This window comes from Electrophorus electricus, chromosome 24, assembly GCF_041902795.1.
Source record: "Electrophorus electricus isolate QZ-2024a chromosome 24, ASM4190279v1, whole genome shotgun sequence".
Taxonomy (NCBI): Eukaryota; Metazoa; Chordata; class Actinopteri; order Gymnotiformes; family Gymnotidae; genus Electrophorus; species Electrophorus electricus.
In genome coordinates, this window is record NC_137520.1 from 247,501 (window position 1) to 257,500 (window position 10,000).

Below are 10,000 nucleotides of genomic sequence, written 5' to 3' on the forward strand. Positions count from 1 at the left end.
GCTCAGAAGCATATAAACTGTTTAAAAGCTCATACATGTACGCGCATACTAAAAATAACTTGGAAATAATGCTACAACAATTGTGCCGTACGGGACTACATTCCTGCATGCCTTAAGCAGAAATTAATAGTGAAGCCCTTTCTAAGCAGACCTGTAACTACTGCACAAGCCACATACACGAGCCGTCCAGGGTTATGTCTGCAGGAAACGCGACGCTCGCGGGGCTCTGACGCGTCTGTCCTGCTTTCTCAGAAAAAGGCAAGTTCGCGGTTTCAAAGCACGTGAAGGCTAACCGGGGGAGCACTCTCGCGCCGATATCTTCAAACGAAACTTGCCTTTGAGCGCGCGAGCGTCAGCGCATCTCGCCTCCTGCAGTTCTCTGGAATAGTGAACCGCGCGAGGAACGTCACGCCGACGTAACGTTGCGTTTGGACAAACGTTGCAGTGGTTAGTACACATGACTCACCAGCAAGAGCATTAAGGTTTACGGACAGACCCGACCAATGCAAAGCGCGGAATGAAATGCGCTATTAAGTGGTTATAAACGCACTTTAGCCCGCTCATATGGAAACAGAATAATCGCATTAACGTCCGAATGTGTTTAAAGCTTCCTTTAAGGTTCTCTCTCTGTTAAATACATTTCTGGTGTTACGTTCGTTAAAACAAGCAGTTACGTGCTGTTGGACGCGCTTCTGCTCAGTAATGCGGGCAAACTGGAAAGTTGCAGAATCTTAACCGACTCAGAAAGTAAAAACGAGCCACCCAGCGCCTCCCACCAGCAGCCAGTGCGTGCTGGCAGGACTGACGGCTGGTGCAGCCAATCGGAGACGCACGCAGGAGCACAGCGCTTGAGAGAGGCGCGTGATGTCAGGGCTATTTTTGGTCGCACCCGCCTCTATTTCTATTTTCGTCCGCGGCAGGGCTGGACTTCGCAAAGGTACGTGTGCGACAACTCTCTCCCCGCGACACGGACGCGAGCTCTGCTTTCCCCTCTCAGCGGGTGGTGCAGGGCGGGATTAACCCAGAACCAGACGGGTTAGACGGGATTAAAACAGAACCAGACCCAGACGGGAGCTGGGCAGGAGAAGGAGCCGTCTAGACGAGCCGAGGTGGAGGGTTTGGGGGGAGTTTGGAGGCGGAGGAACAACCTGTTGTGCTCTTTTGTCTTCTGGCTGAGAGGTAAGTCGCGTTGCGCCGTGTCGTGTTATGAAGTCTCCTTCAGTCGATGTGTTCCGCTCCGCAGTGTTGGGAAACCTGCACCTCGAGATATCCGCGCTCAGAGCGCGTGCACCCAATGGGTCTGACTTCTGCTGTCAAAGGGTGGCTCACTGCCGTAAATAAATCTTGTTTGCTAGCGTGTGTGTATACAAACCCGTCGGGTTTGAAGTTGGCCGCCTCGTTTAGTACAGCAGTGCGGATGCTGCAGGTTGCGTGTGCATGCGTGCGTGTCGGAGACGTCCTATGCCCCCGCCTGAGCTGCTCCTCTAAACGTTCTCCTGCGCTCCTCTTGTACCGGAAGGAAGCGCCTCCTGTCCTCGTTCGTAGCTTCAGTCTTCGGTTCCAGCGAGCAGGAGGTTTCCTCTTCCGTCACTCACACAGTAGACGGTGCCCGTAAAGACAGCTCGAGGACGGCATTAACGGGGACGTGCTTCGTGTTCACAGATGGAGGCGCGCGCTCGGGAGCAGCCTTAGACGCAGCCCGGGACACGCGCGGGTGGGGAGACACAGGTACGTCGCCTTTACGCCGCGAGCGATCAGAGCACTGCGCCCTCCTTAACAGGTATCTTATTATTTATTCACTTCATACGAGGACGCCCGAGATGTCACGTGTAACCGGAATATTTGCATGGTGGTGTTGTTTCCTCGCGAGCATTCCCTGGAAGTGGCGTTCGGTTCGCGAGTCGATTCTCTTAGGCGACGTTCACGCGAGTCCCTGTTATCAGGCGAGCGCGTGGCTGTCTGACGCCGCACGCATCTCGAGAAACGTTCTCGTCAAAGCACTTCTGAGCTCTCGCTTGTTTCCGCGAGTGGGTCCCGTCACGTGACTGCTAAGTTCTCACTCCTCATAAACTCGTGCTGGTTTAATATTAAGAGGTCAGGACCTTTGTATTAATTATATTCTAATTAAATGGTGTTAATATGCTTTTCTAGGTCAAGTCTAGCATTGAGACATGTAACATTCTGAATGCGAAGTGGGTCGTCCCAAACAAGCAGTGAACTGCCTCGCGCTCACTCTGTAACGCCAACCCTAACTCACTCACTAACCCTAACCCCAACCCCAACCCTAACTCACTCACTAACCCTAACCCCAACCCTAACTCACTCACTAACCCTAACCCCAACCCTAACTCACTCACTAACCCTAACCCCAACCCCAACCCTAACTCACTCACTAACCCTAACCCCAACCCCAACCCTAACTCACTCACTAACCCCAGCCCTAACTCACTCACTAACCCTAACCCTAACACCAACCCTAACTCACTCACTAACCCTAACTCACTCACTAACCCTAACACCAAACCTAACTCACTCACTAACCCTAACCCTAACTCACTCACCAACCCTAACTCACTCACTAACCCTAACCCTAACACCAACCCTAACTCACTCACTAACCCTAACCCTAACCCTAACACCAACCCTAACTCACTCACTAACCCCAACCCTAACTCACTCACTAACCCTAACCCTAACACCAAACCTAACTCACTCACTAACTCTAACTCACTCACTAACCTAACCCTACCCTTAAACCCTAACTTCTGTAACACCAGTGGGTGCTGTAAAGAGACCTGTGGTACTGTGCATACAGCACTGGGCTGTGGAAGACAAGCTCACATGCCCTCTGACGACAGGTTCCTCCCATTACACGCTGGATTATCTGTAAAGCAGGGGTGCTGTGTGCTGTAGCAAAGCACTTAGTCAACACACACACACACCGTGTGCTTTAGTGAGAGAGTTCACTGTCTGGCTTCTGTAAAAATGTTACAAATAACGAAGAAACAAATATCTCGACTCTGTTTGTGTGTTTTTCACACACTTTTCACTTTTTCGGTCCCCGCTGGTTTGTTGGCCAGAGCTGAACTAACTGGCGTTGTGGGTGGTGTAGGTGTGATGGCTCCCTGGTGCGTGAGTGGTGTAGGTGGGGCAGACGCACTAGCTGGGGCTGACTGTGCGGCCGTGATCAGGTTCTGTACCGGCGGCCTGTGGCTAGACAATAAAAACACGGGATGGGGTCACGGGGGCGGTGAGGAGATCACGTTGCACCGGAGACCGCGGCTGTGAAGTGACATGACTGGTGCGCTTTTGTGCCCCACAAATCCCGTGCTCAGCTCTGCGCGACGTTCCGGGAACCTCTGTAACGTTCCGCACGAGATGGCACCGCGCCGTCGTCGAAACCGTCACGCGGTCCTGCCTCGTCCGCTCGACCGGATCGCACCTGATCACCGAGTCCCGGTCAGGCGTGTGAAGCCCATAGAAACCCTCTCGGCTAAACTCCTCGCACGGCGCCTGCGTTTTAACGTATAAGATCGGTACCGTATACGAACGGTACCGATTCTCCAAAGATTTGTTCGGTTTGATCTGGAATCCTCTCCGGACTCCAAACTTCGATACAAGTGTGCAGGCTTCTGTCTGATCAGCACAGGCTGTAGCCACGCCACCCTCTGAGGCGTGTGCACGGCGTGCCACTGCAATCCTCCTGTTGTAAACCGCCGTGAGCTCGCTGAACAGTTGAGTGTGTGTAGCCTGTGCCTGTCATGTGTCTGATGGGAACTGAAGAATCTTTGAGGTATTTGTGCGTTTTTTGTTTTTTTCTTCCTTCATCCCGGCGCGCTGGGGCAAGACCATGAAGCTGACAACAGCGAGATTGTTTTTCAGGGAGCCACAGTAAAGATCACATTTCCTGTTCCTGGCTGAAGGCAGGGGTCAGCTGACTGATCCCTCCTCAACCACTGCGCCTGCTGCTGTCTTCACAGCTCACAGGAGAGGGAACAGGACCAAACCGGGCAGAGGAGAGTCTCAGCTCAGCAGGGGGCGTGGGCGGCGTGTCCGGCGGAGAAGGCGGGGCGTTTGCGGTTAGCCCAGTGCGATGCTCTGACAGACTCTTTAGCTTCTGAACCGGCTCGAAGTTTCAGGGTGGGTGGGGCTTGTGTGTGTCCTGCCGTGTGATTGGCTGAGGGAAGGCGCGCCCACGGTAGCATGTGTGTGGTGCGTTTAGTGGCTAAAGGCTTCCACGGCTCAAACGTACGAATGCTGCGAGCAACGTGGGTCAAACGTTCAGCGTTTATAAGCAGCACTAAAGGAAGCAGAATGGTCACAGACAAAGAGGACTCCAGTGACAAACAAGAAGTTATATTACAGGACAAGACTTGTGTGTACGCACGTGGGGGGTGTGATGGCCTCGTGAAGGTCCATGAGGCTGAAAATGTATGACATGAGCATTTAGCAAATCGTGATCCTGCTTCCCCAGAGCAGAGGAATCACACACAAAGATATGCAGAAACATCCAGAATGGATGAATAGATGGGTAATAGATGGATGTAGGAGAGAGGGAGGGAGAGAGAGAGAGAGAGAGAGAGAAAGTCAGGAAGAGGTGTCATTATGTGCATTTTTTGTCCACTTGAGAGTCGTTGAAGTTCAACCTCTGAATTACCCTGAAGAGAAGCTTCGTTTAGAGATGGCCATAAAGTGTGGGGAGACTTACCCTCATGTCTCTCTGGCTCTCTCCCATTCCTGAATTCATCTCTGTTTCTCTCTGTGTAAATTTTGTAAGTGATACTTCAAGAAGTGTATTCTTACTTGTACATGTGTGTCCATGGCGCGTATGGAACACTTCAGGTGTATGTTAATGTACAGACAGTCAGCCTAAAGCTAAGCTAAGATTCAGCCCATACACACACACACACACACACACACACACACACACACAGATCCTTTTGAAGTAGATGTGATCTGTCTTGAGAGTGACGCTGTTTGGCTGATCCACTTCAGGAACGATGCTGAGAGCAGACCCTCAACTCTAAAAATATCACTCCAAGCACCCTGCGTTATGTTACTGGATCTGTGTGTGTGTGTGTGTGTTAGTGGAGTCCATCATCAGCCTGTGTCTCAGCAGGTCTGTGAGAGGAATGTGTTTGAAGTCAAGGAGAGTCAGCGTGACAGAGGAAAATGAGAAAGTGGCTTTAGGGTGTGAGTGTGTGTGAGTGAGAGAGTGTGTGTGTGTGTGTGTGTGTGTGAGAGAGTGTGTGAGAGTGATTGTGTGTGTGTGCCCTCTTTATTGGTATAAACGGAATGGCCATTACTTAGCAGGGGAAGGTCCATTAGTTGGTGTTTGAGAGAGAGAGAGAGAGAGAGAGAGAGAGAGAGAGAGAGAGAGAGAAGGTGTTCGCAAATCTGTTAGCTGTTTACTTGAATATTTGAAATTAAACTGTTTTCAGAGCATTCCAGTCTCTTTATAATCAGACCTCTAGTGACAGTCATCAGACGTTTGAACTGGTCTTAGGATGAGTGTGTGTGAGTTTCAGAAACGCTGCCGTGTCAGTAAGGTTTGAAAAGGTCTGAGTGAGAGAGGGAGACAACCGCCATCAGGACCAATATTAGCTTATGGCTCATTTAAAAGTTATCCAGCATTGAGCTGAACTCTGCTCTGTGCTTAAAAACATCCTGTATCCCAGTAGAACACACACACACACACACACACACACACACACACACACACACACACACAGGCTGAAGCATTGTGTCCATGAAACTGTTTCGGAAGTGAACAGGTCCTCATGCTCAGACAGCTGTGTGTCCTGTAGGGTTGCTGGACATGGAAGAATGGACATTTAGTGGTGGCCTATAGTGCCGAGACCACTCACAGGAGAGAGAGAGAGAGAGAGAGAGAGAGAGAGAGAGAGAGAGAGAGAGAGAGAGCTAGCTGTATGTGAGTGTTGTCACAGGAGTCTATAATTGAAGATCCTGTCTTGCACAAGGTCAGTTTAGCAACAGTTGAGAGAGAGAGAGAGAGAGGTGTTTGATGTTTCAACCTCACACTTACTCTGTTAGTGTGTTTACTCTGCTCACAAATGTAGCGATGCGAACTGTGTGTGCTCTGGGTCATAGAGAAACCCTGTCTCACACACACACAACAAAGTGCGTGCTTCGTTTGTTCATAGCTGTTTAAGTGGAAAAGGCCATTACCACCGTCCAGCTCCTCTGTTACCCTGTGAGACAGAGAAGTGCCCCAAGGGTTGGTATATGTCCATTTTATCATAAGGGCCCATGTTCTGGTCCAGCCCAGTCTTACTGATGGGGGCCGGGCCCGTGTTCTGGTCCAGCCCAGTCTTACTGATGGGGGCCGGGCCCGTGTTCTGGTCCAGCCCAGTCTTTCTGATGGGGGCCGGGCCTGTGTTCTGGTCCAGTCTCCACACCACATGACATTGGTGATTTCTTTCCATAAACGACAGAAACAGCAGTTGTTCGACTGGTTCTGCCGCCTTTGTCCTGGTTCTGACGGACTGGGCCTACGCCCGCTCAGCACGGCTTCACTCGCAACCATAACAAGCTTAAACTACTGTGGGATCCATGGACTTCCTGTTATAATGTCTGTATTGGCTTCAGATAATTATAGCAGAGCTTTAAGCTGCTTCGTGTGTGTGTGTGTGTGTGTGTGTGTGTGGCTGCAATAAGCAAATGTGTCCTTGTGAATCACAGACTGTAGGTGGGTGTTCTGTGGGTATCCTGACCAATCACAGACTGTGTAGGTGGGTGTTCAACAAACAACGAACATGAAAAATGTTTGTCAAAATAATCAGGCAAAAGTCTTAAAAGTCAAAATCAGAGAATCAACACTGTTATATACAGCATGGCCTCAGCTGTAACGTATAGCAGTGTGATTACAATGTAATAGTTTTGTCCATATCATTAAAACTGTGTGTGTTCATTTCCTATCTGAGCATGCCTTAGTGTGTGTGTGTGTGAGAGAGAAAGAGAGAGAGATCCCCATCTTAATGGCTGCAGTAGTGTTTCAGTGTCTGTACAGAAACACAGCTACAGAAATAGCTGCACATTAGAACAGGAAACAGGGACTGAATCTTAAACAGGAAGAGTCTCTCTCTCTCTCTCTCTCTGTCTCTCACTCATTGTTGTGCTTTTATAGATCACTTCCTCATACCCAGAGTGATCTCCATGGCAACCTTCAGGCCTCTTGCACGTTTATGGGACGGTACAAAGCAGTCGTGGGTTTAAACCAAACACAATGAGAGAGAGAGAGAGAGAGAGAGAGAGAGAGAGAGAGAACAGTGTGAAAGAACAGTGTGTTGTCACTGACCAAAAACACACTTCTGACTAATTATAGTTCAGAGAGCAAGAGAAGGCGAGGGAGCTGAAGTTTTTCATCCTCTGGCTATTTCTGTAAAAAGCAGATTGTTTTTGAGGCAGCATAGGCTGGAGCTGTAATCACCAGAACTTCCTCTGCTGAACAGGAAGTCAAACAATCCAGACCCTAACCTTCTCAGGGGAACCACAACGGGTGGGCCTGTCTGTGTGTGTGTGTGTGTGTGTGTGTGTGTGTGTGTGTCTGTGTGTGTGTGTGTGTGTGTGTCTGTGTCTGTGTGTGTGTCTGTGTCTGTGTCTGTGTGTGTGTGTGTGTGTGTGTGTGTGTGTGTGTGTGTGTGTGTGTGCGCGCTATGGGTAATTAAAATGGCTGATTAAGGCTCCCCTTGTTCTGGACTCTTTCCTTTGGGGCTTCTGTACTTATTTATGGCACTCTGAGTGTAGGGAGCAATCACACGCAGACACCATTACCCAGGAGAGAGAAAGAGAGAGAGGGGGAGAGAGGGAGGGAGGGAGATACAGAGAGAGAGAGAGGGGGAGGGAGTGAGAGAGAGAGAGGAGGATGTTTAGTGGGGTAACCCTCCTGCTCTGTGAAGTTGTTTACTTCAGGGCATCTATATTAAGGATGTATATTCATAACATAATACAGCTAAGGTCAGTCTGACAGGACTTCCTGTTTCCACACAATTTGTATTACTTTATTTTTACCATTATGATATATGTAAATTATATTATGCATTTAAACTGTTATAGCAAAGACTGACATCTACCCATGGCCAGCGTACTGTGAAGTTCACCCCGAGGTAAGAGTGTTAATATGGGAGGTGGAGATGTTTGTTAATCTGTGCGCTAGGTATGTTTTTAATCTGTGCGCTAGGTATGTTTTTAATCTGTGATGTAAGGATGTTGATCTGTGAGGTAGGGATGTTTGTTAATCTGTGGAAGGGATGTTTGTTAATCTGTGAGGTAGGGATGTTTGTCAATCTGTGGTAGGGATGTTTGTTAATCTGTGAGGTAGGGATGTTTGTCAATCTGTGGTAGGGATGTTTGTTAATCTGTGGTAGGGATGTTTGTTAATCTGTGAGGTAGGAATTTTTGTTATATGGTATATGTGTTTATGGTATATTGTGTGTATGTTACTACCACTAAGAAGGGTGGGTGTAGATTTTGTGTGTGCATATGTGTGCGTACGCGTGTATGTGTGTGTATGTGTGTGAGAGAGAGAGAATGTTGAGGTAATGTTTAGTGGTACTGATGATAAATGTTTTAATACTGTTGCTCTGTCGCCTTTGGAAAGAGAACATGAGAGGTTTTGGAAACTTTGTCAAGACGCGGGAGAAACGCAATCCTCCCTATACATAATGGATCAGTGTTCAGGGCCACACTGACACTTCTCTGACCCCTCCACCTCACACGCACGCTTGTGCACATGCACATGTGCTCACACACACACACACACACACACACACACACACACACGGCCCTAATGTAGGAATAGTCTGGATCACAGACCGCTTACACACACACACAGCACACGGCCCAGTGAGTGTTTGAATTTTTCTTCTGTTCACGCTCATCCATAAATGTGATGACTTAAAACAACTTTTCCATTTGGCGCTGATGGCATCACACGTGTGCGGTTGAACAGGAGGGCGTGGGACTCCTCATCTCCTGCACGCGCGTGAACACTTATGCATGAGTGTGTTCTGTCGTGCAGGCTGGACTGTTTACACCACAAACACGGTGAACAGCCGGAGCTTTGGACAGGAGGAGGGCGGAGCTTTGGACAGGAGGAGGGCGGAGCTTTAAACTAAATTCTAGGCCAATAATTAGGCAGTTCCCAGTCCCTTCTATCTCAGGCATGTTGTGTAACGTGAGTTTGCTGGTTCTGAAGTGAATGTTACCATTACCTGAATCCACTGCTTCACAGAGGCAGGACTGCCAACTGGAACATAAACCTTCATTTTTATGATTAAACCATGTAAATTTTTGCAAGAACTAAACCATTCAGATCCAAAAGCTCAAAGACTTACACATTTGTCTTAGTGCTAGGACTCTGCAGTCACTGTGGTGTTGAGATTTATGGCTTTTAGCTGACGTTTTTATCAAAGGCACGATTTACAGTTATGACTCAGTATTATTTGAACCATTGAGGGTTAAGCGCTTTGCTCAGAGGTGCAACAATGGGGCTTGAACTGGCAACCTTCTGATTACTGCTCGAGTACTACGTCACGCGCTGTTTACATCACGAGCTCTTCAGTGTAAACTACGTCACGCGCTGTTCAGTGTAAACTACGTCACGCGCTGTTCAGTGTAAACTACGTCACGCGCTGTTTACATCACGAGCTCTTCAGTGTAAACTACGTCACGCGCTGTTCAGTGTAAACTATGTCACGCGCTGTTTACATCACGAGCTCTTCAGTGTAAACTACGTCACGCGCTGTTCATTGTAAACTACGTCACGCGCTGTTTACATCACGCGCTGTTCAGTGTAAACTACATCACGCGCTGTTCAGTGTAAACTACGTCACGCGCTGTTCAGTGTAAACTACGTCACGCGCTGTTTACATCACGCACTGTTCAGTGTAAACTACATCACGTGCTGTTCAGTGTAAACTACATCACGCGCTGTTCAGTGTAAACTACGTCACACGCTGTTCAGTGTAAACTACGTCAC

At 48.8% G+C, this 10,000-nt stretch overlaps 1 protein-coding gene across 8 annotated transcripts in view; it reads left to right on the plus strand.

Annotated features, from left to right (window-relative positions):
* hdac7a (histone deacetylase 7a) overlaps positions 1–10,000 on the plus strand; it is a 64,882-nt gene that overhangs the window by 13,942 nt on the left and 40,940 nt on the right. Inside the window, exons 1-2 of one of the 8 annotated variants that reach the window (XM_081707243.1) lie at positions 693–1,179; positions 1,663–1,728. The exons of 1 other annotated variant lie outside the window; for it this stretch is intronic. The gene's annotated coding sequence lies outside the window, so the exon portion shown is untranslated. Of the gene's footprint in view, positions 1–692; positions 1,180–1,662; positions 1,781–10,000 lie in introns of those variants that run through there. 6 more of the 8 variants (XM_035522561.2, XM_035522562.2, XM_081707241.1 and 3 more) reach the window with 6 other exon arrangements.